The following is a 13167-nucleotide window of genomic DNA, read 5'->3' on the forward strand; positions in this document are numbered from 1 at the left end:
GTCAATACTGTAAGTAGTGATTCGGATAAGCCACGCGAAGTGTTATGGTCGTATCACCTCCCCCCTTTACAAACATATGTTCTCAAAATTCTAAATTTTATTTAAGATTTGTTACTTAGAATCTCCCAATTTGGTTTTAGAAACTTGTAAAAATATTATCGCACTAGTTCAAGTTTTTCCACTAGTCATTTTCCATTGTTAATATAACCACAACAGCGCATATGGTGGAAGCTTACCGTGTGGTCGTATCGCTCCCTCCTGCGCATTTTTTGGTTGACGAAATAATAAAATCTCTCTCTCTCATACGCCCAAGAATTTTATTTTACTTACAAAGCAGCAAATACATTCCAGTCATTGAATAAGGTATTTTTTATTTATTTACTAAGGAACATTAATCGGTAAGTAACAATTTTTGGCGATCCCGTAGTATGTGAACCAAGATGGCGGACACCGGAACGTAGCATGTGCACCAGGTTAGGGTCAGGCTATAATTTGATTCCAATTTTCCTTATTGGGCACGTAGTGAATAATAGCGATCGATTTGTTGTTCTTGTTCTTTGTATCGTTTTGAAGAAATCGCTTTTCTCTTTGATTACTGGACCAATTGCTTTGAAATTTTCAGTGGTTAAAGATGAAATTTTTCTCCAGAAGGCTATTACTTTTATTTTTTGCTATGATGTCATCAAAATTATGTGGCGCTACGTTTTCATATATTTCACTATAGCTCTCCTGTTTTAGTTCTATTACGAGTTCTGGGACTAGCCAAGTGACTCCTGTGGTATTGGTAGCTGAAATTATGGCCTAACCTGGTACTACGTTCCGGTGTCCGCCACCTTGGTTCACATACTTGGGGAGTACCTAATTTTTTTATAAACTTATTATGGGTTCCGTAAATAATAGTCAGCCTATTCACGGGCTCATGACACTGAAAGATTGAGAACTGACGATTTAGTCTATAATCTCTGTGTATGTTGTATTTATATATATATATTGGGCGCTCCCGAAGTATGTGCATCAAGATGACGCGCAACCTGAACCCTAACCTGGTACAACTACTATGTTCAGGTTGTGCGCCATCTTGGTGCACATACTTCTGGAGGTCCTCTCTCTAGTCTGGGAAGATTCAGAGAAATATGACAATTATCAAGGGCTTGCACTCCAACGCGGTTATTAATTTAGGTTCAAATAAATATATATAGCTTTATTAATCTGTCAGCCAAAAAAAAAGATGTAAATGAATTTAATGGAGGCAAAAATACAATGAACGGACACAATATTTGTCGGTAAAGACTAGGGGGAGCGATATATACGATAATCTAAATCAGTTACCTGCATATTCACTGTAGTATTGCATAATATTCACAGTTTTTGGATGAGTATAGGTCAGGGGATGGACGGGACTTGGATTCAGTTCGGATCCACGAATTTTTTTGACTCTGATTTGAGTTCACGTCATTTTGTCGAGTCCTTGTCGAGCTACGTTATGTATATTTACCCCTGTAAAGATCCGTACGTTCTGTCGTACCATATCAGCTTAGTAATTTTAATTTGATAATAAAACATCCTTTTTGGTATATATATATGAACAAAATAGTATGTGTTGGCGCAATGTATTTGAGTTTTCAGTTCGCGTGAAAATAAAACATCCCTATACCTCGAGTAAATATCCGCTAATTACCAGCTCCCAACCGCTGCAATTACGTTGTTCTGTTGTTTTTCTGTCTTCTCAATCACTTTTCCTAAGACGAAGTTGCGTCGGGTTATCACGCAATTTCTCTTCCGCCGTCATATTGCTGTTCGATAAGTGCGGCATTAATGGTCCGGCGACGTCTTGGCGCCGAGTAATCACACTTTTCGCTTCCGATTCATCGCAAAAGCTCTCCGTCAAATCTCGCAAGATTCAGAAACCTAAAAATCGGCACGCGTGCTTTTTCTGTTCTGCATGCTGCATAAAAGGTTATAACAGTCAGGATCAGTATAATATTCTAGGGATTTGCATCGACATCCAGTAAGATATGAACTTGTTGCGACTCTGCAGGTGGTCACGATACGCGCAACGCATGGGCGGCTGAGATCTTTTCCAGGTGATGCACAGCAAGATTTTGAGCCCGGTTCCAAGTTACCGACGACTTTGTCATTGTAATGTAAATTTATTTTGTTTGAGGCGTCGATCAACTACAGAGGGATTAATATGATGAAACCGATAAGACTGATGAAAAATAAAAGTTTTTTTTCTTTTGTTGTTGAACGGATCAGAGTGCAATATTCCTCGGATCAGTATATATTACATTAATACGTCATGTCCGAGTCATAACGGTATAACGCTCCATAAGCACGCTGTCGCATATGCATCAGTCATACGTGTATCTTGGAGGGGGGTCTATAGCGTAACTGTTTTTACTGCATCTCGCAACCTATCAGGGTTTCGAGCTCATCTTGCACATTAATTGCTCATATATATGCTTTTATCATATCCCGCTCCATTACAGACCACTTTCCAAAGGTATATTCTAGCATATCTATCCACAATCGTAAAGAATCTCTATAACTATATGGTAAACTAGATATGAAACATTTTTGCGTCGACACTTTTCGAGGGGATGTTCACCAATTTTTTCTAGCTGGTCTTCTGCAATAGTACCCATACCCAATAAAAAGCACTTTGACGCATTATGTAATGATTTCATAATTGACAGACATGCCCGTATGAAGATGTTATCGAGAAAAGAGCTGAAAACGAAGAAAAAAACATGGTTGGGCAAAGGTCTTCGTGTATCCTTCAAGAACAAAATGCTCAAAAAGTGCTATTTATTAGGTTATCTGTCACAACAGAACACGTACAAGGGTATTGCAACAAACTGAAGGGGATAATAAACAAACGTCATTATTATAAAACTATGAAAACTTATAAAACTATGAGACCAATTGTGCTAGTTGATTGCTTGACTGATCACTTCCCTATATTTTGCCAAACTGATTTGCATCATACGCTTCCCAAGCATGTTACAGACATGAAGCGAGATATGAAGCATTTCAACCCCGAAATATTTTTAAATGAAGCTCAAACTGTGTTTAATAGTGGGATTTTGCCCCCACAAATTGGAGTTGATAATTATAACACACTATTTGATGAATTTATCAACAAAATTGAATATTTAATTAATAAACACGCCCCACTCAAAAAATTGAGTAGGAAAGATCGCCGGTTAATGCAAAAACCCTGGATCACCCCAGGTATGTTACGCTCCGCCAAAATTCGAGATAAATTGCACAAATCGTTATTTTTAAATGGCTCTGATGTTGAAAAGCGTCTGTATAAAAAGTATTCTAATACTCTGTCTCACATTAAAAATAGGGCCAAACATGACTACTATGCTAAATGCTAACGATAACATTTGTAATCTTTCAATAAGTATTTTTCCCAAATCGGACCTTCTCTCGCTTCCGAGTTTTTTAGGTTTTTTAGGTATTAGGTATTAGGTACGAGTTTTTTAGGTACCTAAATCCACCTAACAAATGTTCCTAGATGATACCACTCCTTCTGAGATTGCAATACCTATTGATTCTCTTTTAAGCGGAAAGGCTGAGGGCCATGATCATGTCCCCACTTACATGATCAAACTGTTGAAGACTATTATTAGCCCAATTCTATGTAGGTTATTCAACACTTCTATGTCTATAGGAATCTTTCCGAGCTATTTAAAAATTGCAAAAGTTGTGCCTGTGTATAAATCTGGTGAACAGGATAAAGTGTCAAATTATCGTCCTATCTCAATTTTATCCTGCCTTTCGATTCTCTTTGAAAAATTATTGTTGAAAAGGTTAAATTCTTTTCTGGACAAACATTCAATTCTGAATAATGATCAATTTGGTTTTCGAAATGGCCACTGCACATCACATTCCATTCTTGACATTGTAAATATTATAATATTATAGAAGAGGGTTTAGTAGGCTGCAGTATATTTTTGGACTTGAAAAAAGCTTTCGATACCGTAGATCATAGCATTCTAATAAGTAAATTGAACCACTATGGTGTCCTTTGCTAGTTATTTAGAAAATAGAAGTCAATTTGTTTGCTTGACCGGTTTCGAATCCAGGAGAGAAAGTGTGTCTGTAGGCGTCCCACAGGGCTCAGTATTGGGACCAACGCTCTTTCTAGTCCATATAAATGATATAATCAATGCCACCAGTGCTCTAATTAACCTATTCGCTGATGACACCTGTGCTACAACCTCTGCCGCAAATCTGGCAGACCTGGAACAATTAGTTAATAAGGAATTAGTTAATATATCTGACTGGCTTACTATAAATAAGCTGACAGTGAACCCTAAGAAGACACAAATCATGTTAATTAACTGCAGTGAAAACACAGAAGCTTCAAGCTTTATTCCAAAATTCATTTTGAAAGATTCTGTATTGACTACCTGTAATTCGGTCAAGTATCTTGGTGTGACTTTGGATAGTAAAATAAATTGGCATATGCATATTGACCAACTAGCGGGCAGGTTGTCCAGATCTATTGGTGCTATGACTAAATTAAGACGTTTTGTACCTAAACAGATATTAAGAACAGTTTATTTGCTCTCTTTCATTTGCATCTTCAATATGGAATTGTGGCATGGGGATCGTCATGTAGTACTTATCTCAAAAGAATCTCGGTACTTCAGAACCGTGCATTGAGGTTGATGATGGGGTTCGGTATTCGACAGAGTCTAGGACCAATCTACAAAAAAATGAACATTCTCAAAATTCCTGATTTGTATAAATTTGAAGTTGGGAAACTCATGTTTCAGTTTAAATTCGGTATGCTACCCATTGCTTTTGACAACTACTTCACCAATTGTAGGGACGTACATAGTTATAATACTCGCTCAGCTGGAGGAGGTTCTTATTTTGTTGAAAGGACTAAATCTAGTCTGGCACAAAAGTCTAAAAGTTGCTGGTCCAAACATTTGGAACAATATTCCTGATTCAATCAAAGAATCCTCATATAGCAGCTTCAAGAATAAACTCATGAAGCATCTTATTAATACGTACTAACACTATGATGATAGAATCCTTCAAAGGGTTCTGATTTTTTAGCACTGATGTTGTATCTTTCCTCCTCGTATTTTCATGATCATGCTGCTGTGTTCCAATATTGTCTTAACTATTTGCTTTTGAATGTACTTCTGTATATTTATGCTTGCCTAACCAGTTATTAATTACCGGTAGTAAAACTCATACTGTTGTCATATTTATGCGTACCAAGTTCAGCTATTTCATTATGCCAATTTATATTGTTGATACGAATGAACTTTCATTGTTCTAAATATTGTCATAACTATTTGCAAACCAGCTATTTATTATTACAATTTATATCGTTTGCACGTATGAACATTCAATGTTCCAAATATTGTCCTAATTATATACTCGTGTATGTACTTTTTTACATTTATGCGTACCCATTTCAGCTATTTTATTATGACAATTTATATTGTTGGTATAATTGAACTTTCATTGTTCCAATTATTGTCTTAACTATTTGCAAATCAGCTAATTATTATGACAACTTTTATTGTTGGTACTACTGAACCTTCAATGTTCCAAATATTGTCTTAACCATTTGCTTGTGTATGCACTTTTTTTTTATATCTATTGGTGCCAAACCAGCAATTTATTATTACAACTTTCAAAGTTGCAAATATTGCATTAACTATTTGCCTGTGTATGTACTTCTTAACATTTATACATGCAAAACCAGCTATTTATTGCTAAAACTTATATTGATGGTACGATTGAACTTTCAATGTTCCAAATATTGTCTCAACTATTTGCATTTGTACTTACTTCTTTACATTCATGCATTCCAAACCTGCTATTTATTATGACAACTCATATCGTTCTGTACATTTATGCATGCCAAACCAGCTATTTAACTTTCAATGTTCCAATTTTGTCTCAACAAATTGCTTTGTATGTACTTCTCTATATTTATGCGTACCAAACCAGCTATTTAATTTTCAATGTTCCAAATATTGTCTCAACTAATTGCACGTACCAAACTAGATATTTATTATCGAAACATATATTGTTGTTACAATTGAACTTCAATATTCCAAGTATAGTCTCAACAAATTGCTTTGTATGTACTTCTCTATATTTATGCATACCAAACCAGCTAATTATTATTGAAACTTATATTATTGGTACGAATGAACTTTCAATGTTTCAAATATTGTCCTAACTATTTCTATGTACCTTTTACATCTATGCGTACCAAACCAGCTATTTAACTTTCAATGTTCCAAATATTGTTTCAACTAATTGCCTTTGTATTTACTTTTTGAAAATTTGCATTCCAAACTAGATATTTATTATCAAAACTTATATTGTTGTTACAATTGAACTTCAATATTCCAAGTATAGTCTCAACAAATTGCTTTGTATGTACTTCTCTATATTTATGCATACCAAACCAGCTAATTATTATTGAAACTTATATTATTGGTACGAATGAACTTTCAATGTTTCAAATATTGTCCTAACTATTTCTATGTACCTTTTACATCTATGCGTACCAAACCAGCTATTTAACTTTCAATGTTCCAAATATTGTTTCAACTAATTGCCTTTGTATTTACTTCTTTACATATATTCATTCCAAACCTGCTATTTATTATGACTACTTATATCGTTCTGTATATTTATGCATGCTAAACCAGCTATTTAACTTTCAATGTTCCAAATATTGTCTCAAATAATTGCACGTACCAAACTAGATTTTTATTATCGAAACTTATATTGTTGTTACAATTAAACTTCAATATTCCAAGTATAGCCTCAACAAATTACTTTGTATGTACTTCTCTATATTTATGCATACCAAACCAGCTAATTATTATTGAAACTTATATTATTGGTACGAATGAACTTTCAATGTTTCAAATATTGTCTTAACTATTTCTATGTACCTTTTACATCTATGCGTACCAAACCAGCTATTTAACTTTCAATGTTCCAAATATTGTCTCAACTAATTGCCTTTGTATTTACTTCTTTACATTTATGCATTCCAAACCTGCTATTTATTATGACTACTTATATCGTTCTTATATTTATTGCATGCCTAACCAGCTAGTCTGTACTACTTTATACCTATATACTTATACATATGTATGCATTCCAAATTAGCTCTTATTAAAACTTGCGTTGTTGTTATTAGGATTGAATCTGCAATGTTCTAAATATTGTTTTGATAATTTACTTTTTTAATTGATGCTCAATCAGTATAGCTTAATTGCATTCAGTGGTTAAAGACTATTCTATCAATTAATACCTATCTAAATTTTGTATTATGAAAATGATTGGAATACTCATTTTTCCTTGATCCTTATAGAAAATACATGTGACTGTCTCCAACTAAATTAAGTGGCTATTCATTCCCAATAAATATGTATTTCAAACCTGTGCTTAGCTATTTCATGAGCTTGATAGTTTTTTTTTGAATTTATTACTTACGATATATTAGTTTAATTTTGTTATATTGGGCAACTCAATGAGGAGTTGTTGTATTATGGTGTATTTAAAGCTCATTTGTATGGGGACTATAAAATAGTCACCCAAGCTCCTAAATTTTCTTGGAGGAGATTATGACTTTATTTCCGCCCCACTTTTTCATACTTCAGTCTATGACTCTATGTTCTCAAATCTGTATATTTGTGATAATCGTTCAAGTGTCACAATTGTTCATATTGGATTGAATTTCTTATTTTTGTCTATACAACTCAATCATCATTCATAACAGTCCTTCTCATAATCACTTTTATAGTCACTTGGCTATGAAAACTATAGTCCAAATGTGGCATTGAGAGATGCCCGTAAAATATATTTCCACCTTATAGTACATCAAAAGTAATGTCCTGATAGGGCCAAATATTTCCTATTCATGGCTTGCCACTTCCTTATTTGTATTAGATGGAATATAAATGTTTTTATTAACACCCAAATCTATAAAATTTGGGCAATTATTACTCGAACTCCAAATAATTATTTGTCATTTAAGAACAGACATAACCCTTGGTCGAGTTTCCCTTTTTTTTCCCCAAAGATACAAAGTTCTAGAATTTATAACCGCTTTATAATAATAAGTATTTTTACTGTGAACTTATTTCAATTGGTGCGAACATGGTGGGAGCTGACTCTGATGACCGCATGGTCGTATCGCTCCCTCCAGTCCATACCGAAGAAACGTTATTCCTATTACTTTATATTTATTATTATTATCATTGTATTTGTTTTTTCTGGTTGACAAATAATAAATCTCTCTCTCTATAATGCGCTAAAGCAAAATCGAAGCAATATAAAGCACACATACATAGAGAACAATCAAAGAAATAGTAAATGTTAAAAATTACAAACAGAATACTATTAAAAAAATCGTCTATCGTCTAAAATAGTCTATTTCTTCTGATAAATTAGTCCAAAATAAGCCAGTCAATTCAATGATGCCTCGGATTATGAAAAAAATATTCACATTTAAAGGTCTCACAACCCATATATTTCACTCTGTTTCATTCTCAGAAACAATAAGTGGTGTTTTGAGCCTAAAAAGGGCAAAGTTGTTGGTCCCTACAACATTCCATCGCGTTTCCTTATATCGCCAGTCCTCATGATTTTGTTCAATGCGTCAATACAGCTGGGGATGGACCCTTCAGTATTTAAAATTATCTGAGTAAACCCAATTTTATAATCCGGTGATATCAAAATATCTTCTAACTACAGACCAATTTCTATTCTTCCTTGTTTAAACATATTTAAAAAAAAACTAATATATGAAAGTATAGTCAAATTCATCAATAAACATAATATAATAAATAAGTCACACTTTGGATTTAGGGACAAACATTCAACAAACCATGCTATTCTAGACATGGTGTCATACATCTATGACATATTAGACAATAAAGAGACTGTTTGTTCTGTTTTCATTGACCTAAAAAAGCATTCGATACTGTTGACCACAAAATCATACTTTATAAACTGTCTAACCATGGATTTTGTGGACCCGCCCTATCATTTTTTAAAAAGGTACCTAACAAACCGAGCGCAATTTGTTAAAATTGGCGAATTAACACCAAAAACTTTACAAGTAGTTTGCAGCGCTCTACAGGGATCCTATTTAGGTCCAATCCTATTCCTAATATTTATTATTGATGGCAACCACTGCTCGAACCTATTAGGCCGCGAGCCGAGGCACAGGAAAACGCCTAGAAAGTAAGTTTCGTAGCGCACATCAGGTAACTACCTAAAAATGATTTTAAAATGTTCCTTAAAAATTTAGTAATAAATATTGCCTTGTTCCCACTTCCAAAAGTTGCACGTTTTACGGAAAAGACGCTTTCACTACAAGAAATATGTGCTACGATCTGTCCTATATTCTCTACATTTCCGGCAATAAACAAAGGCTTCTGCATGACGTAACAATTGAATCGAATCAGCTGTTAGCGAGCGGATGAATCTTAGTTATTACTGCTCGATCTTGCATTGAGTTGGGCAGCCTTTCCATAGCCCTGTTTAGTTATTATTAGTTAAGTTATGCTAAGACGTTGTTAAAAAGTATAAGTAAGTTATCAAACACTTGTAGATCCTTACCACGGATATGGGCCGTGAGACAAAGCCTTGAAAACGCCCAGAAAATGAGTTTCGTAGCGCACATCTGGTAACTAAATAAATTCTTCAGTTTTGTGTGAAAATGAACATACGTTCTGAACGCATTACAGCTTGTTCCACAATCCTGATGCGAAATTGAATATAAGAGATTCCCGGAAATTCAATAACCATAAGTTTACAACACATGTATAAGAACTATGCAATTCGAGAGCCCTACAGCACACTAACACAAATGTATTCCTGTAACGTTTTGCCTGACCAAAATCAGACTTCATCAGTCAATCATAATTTGTTAGGTAGATTACGAAAAATATGGCATACATGTAACCAACAACAAAAATACTTTTATTGTGTGACAGGAGTTGCGAGTGACCTCGAAAGGTCGAATAAATTTTATGTAATAACCACAAGCAGTTTACAACAAGAACAGCATAAAAATCTACATCCATTTCATAGAAGCTATCAAACGTATTTATTTTTAAGCAATGAAGTCACAAATTAACATCGTGAGCACGAAAACACAAACAAATCGGTTATTTTTCACTTAGAAATTTACCGGAAAAGTCAAGAAAATTAAATGAATGTACAGTATGTACATAAAATAGTGAACAGAAATATTATAATTAGTCTTTTTTTAGTTTATGTGGTTATGTGTTTGAACAAAGGCAATATTATTTCTAGAAACAGGACTACGACAGTAACAAATGTCCGAAAAAACAAACAAATAAATGATACTTTTTAAATCAACTGCAATATCTAATTTCCTTTCTTCTGAATTGTTTTCGAAATCCACTATCTCGAAAATTGACTTTTCCTCTATAAGTGTCCTGTGATTTTTGCAGTCAATACAAAAACAAAAATCTGTGCAATTTCAGTTGATTTTGCCACACTTGCATAAATTATTTTGACTATTTTTCTTACACTTGCAGTTTGCCAACTCAAGAACTGATCTGAGGGCCACATGCTTCTTCAGTAAATCATTGTTGGGTGGAGAGTATTGCCAGTGTTAAATAGACGTGCCCTGGTATCATTTACATTCTTCATATTCTTTTCATACAGTGAACAAACAAATTCCTCAGCTTTATTTATTAAGGCCTCGTTAACCTCAAAAGATCTTCATAGTTGAGAAAAAAAATGAATTGAAAACCTCAATGAAGTCTCCAACATGAGTTTGATGGGCAGTTCCAATTGCAGAAAAGTGCTAAAGTATTTCAATATGAAAACCCCTCTAAGCTGTTTGCAAATATTATGATTTTCATATACCTTTACGCTTCAAGACTTCTTGTTTAATCTATCTTATAGCACTGATAGCAGCAGGGATTAGAGCCTGCGTTAGGTCGGATTGGTGGAACATTGCCGTTTTCTTTTGTAGTACAGTATCTAAAATGAGGAAGAAAATCATATTTTGAACAGCATGAGTGTAAAATTACCACTAGATACTAACTAATACCTTGAATACATAATGCATTTTATCTGATGTACTCAATGAGCGTATATATGCTCATTGCATGTACTACAGTCCAGCAGTGTTTGCATACCAGTACTAGACTATATCTACACTCAATTTTGATATCTGAAATGCCCTATGAGTTTGGACTATAGACTATATTTTGAAACATCAACTGTCTGTCTACAACTTGGTTTCTCACCTCCCAATCGCTTCCAATGCTACTTTATTTCCACGGCATAACTTATCATTGCTTCCATGGTTCTTGTCGACCTTATGAATTCAGATTTAGACCAACCGACGACATTACTAAAATTGATTATTTTCTTCTCTTTCACACAACCGTGCATTACAGAAACAGCCATTAATTTCTATTTCCAAATATGCTGTGGCCTATATAGTAGTATAAGTCTGCTGAATAGTCAAGAAGAGTAGAAAATATCGTTGTTTGTGACATATTATTCTAGGTCTAGCCTTCCTTGGAGTTACCGCACCAAACCTATTTAACAACGTGTTATGAGCTAGTGCTCAACTAAAATTGCTATTTATGGTAAGGATATACAAGTGTTTAATATCTTACTTATACTTTTCAACACCTCCTTAGAATAACTGAACTAATAATAACTGAAAAAAACTATGGAGAGGCTACCCAACTCAACGCAAAAGCGAGCAGTAGTACATCTGATATTCATCCGACCACGGGGGATCCACCTACAGCTGACTAATTTGATTGTTACGTCATGCAGAAGTCTGCGTTCATTGGCCCATGATACCGGAAAAGCAGAGAAAATAGCACAGATGGTAACACATATTTATTGTAGTAAAAGCGTCTTTTCTGTAAAACGTGCAGCTTTTGGAAGTGGGAACAAGGCAATATTTGTTACTAAATTTCTGAGGAACATTTTAAAATCATTTTCAGGTAGTTACCTTATGTGCGCTACGAAACTGAAAGATAAATGGCCTCGGATCGCGGCCTATATTAGAAAAATTATTTGCTGATGACACAGATCTCTTTTCCAGTCATAAATCAAATTCGAACTTTAGAGAAGAATGTAAACAATGAAATAGTAAAAGTGCATGATTGGATGGCTTCAAATAAGTTGACAATTAATATTGAAAAATCAAAATGAGATCTCGGCATGGGGGACGAAGTTTTACAAATTCGAGTTGGTAAATCTCTTTGCAACACAGCACCCAAGACTAAAGTCAATCTGTTATTTCAACACTGGATATTCTGAAATTGACATATATACTTATTCAAGCTTGAAATTGCAAAATTAATGTACCAACACCAAAAGTAAATCAATACCACAAGCATTTGACAAATATTACCCCATGCGGTATATTTCTCACACACAATATGTTCCCCAGCTTTCCATTTTAGGAGTGTGACTTAAAAAAAAAACTTTGTATTATGTATTTGACAAAGATCTCAAAGTTGATTGACCGCGGGCCAAAATAGGTAGCAGAAGAACATTGGAGGGCCAGAGAAGGGGAGCGACCAAAAGAACGATATGGTACGGCCGAGGTTCAGGGCGCGCTCAAGAGCCCTGAGAAAATTTTGAAAAATAGGCCCTAAAATAGGCGGCAAGCCTGATTTTAGATACACCTATCATCGCATTTGGTTATGTAATAAAATTAATAAATACAATGGTTAGATGATAGAATACCGGAGGAATAAATAACAAGCACGGCTTTCAACAAGGAATTTGCAACTGATAGTGACTAATGAAGTTACTTGCTCATCTAGTAAACGGCCCCATATGAATGGCTACTTAGGGCTTGTTTTGTTACACAAAAACATCAGAGAGAAAAACGAAAAGCCAACATAATTTAGTTTACATTGTATATATGTGTAATTAGGGTTGGCCCAAAATCATATGTTCAAAACGTGGCCCCAATTCAGTACATTGTATTCGCAACAACGCATTCAAGTGAATATCTGTCAGCCTGGACTGAAGTTTTGATTTGTTGAAATTCATAATTGTGTTGTTAGAAAGACTGATGCTGGAAAATTAACTTTTTATATCAGGAGAAATGACTTCCAAACTTGCAGCATACATACATTC

Source organism: Styela clava, chromosome 8 (genome assembly GCF_964204865.1).
Source record: "Styela clava chromosome 8, kaStyClav1.hap1.2, whole genome shotgun sequence".
NCBI lineage: Eukaryota > Metazoa > Chordata > Ascidiacea > Stolidobranchia > Styelidae > Styela > Styela clava.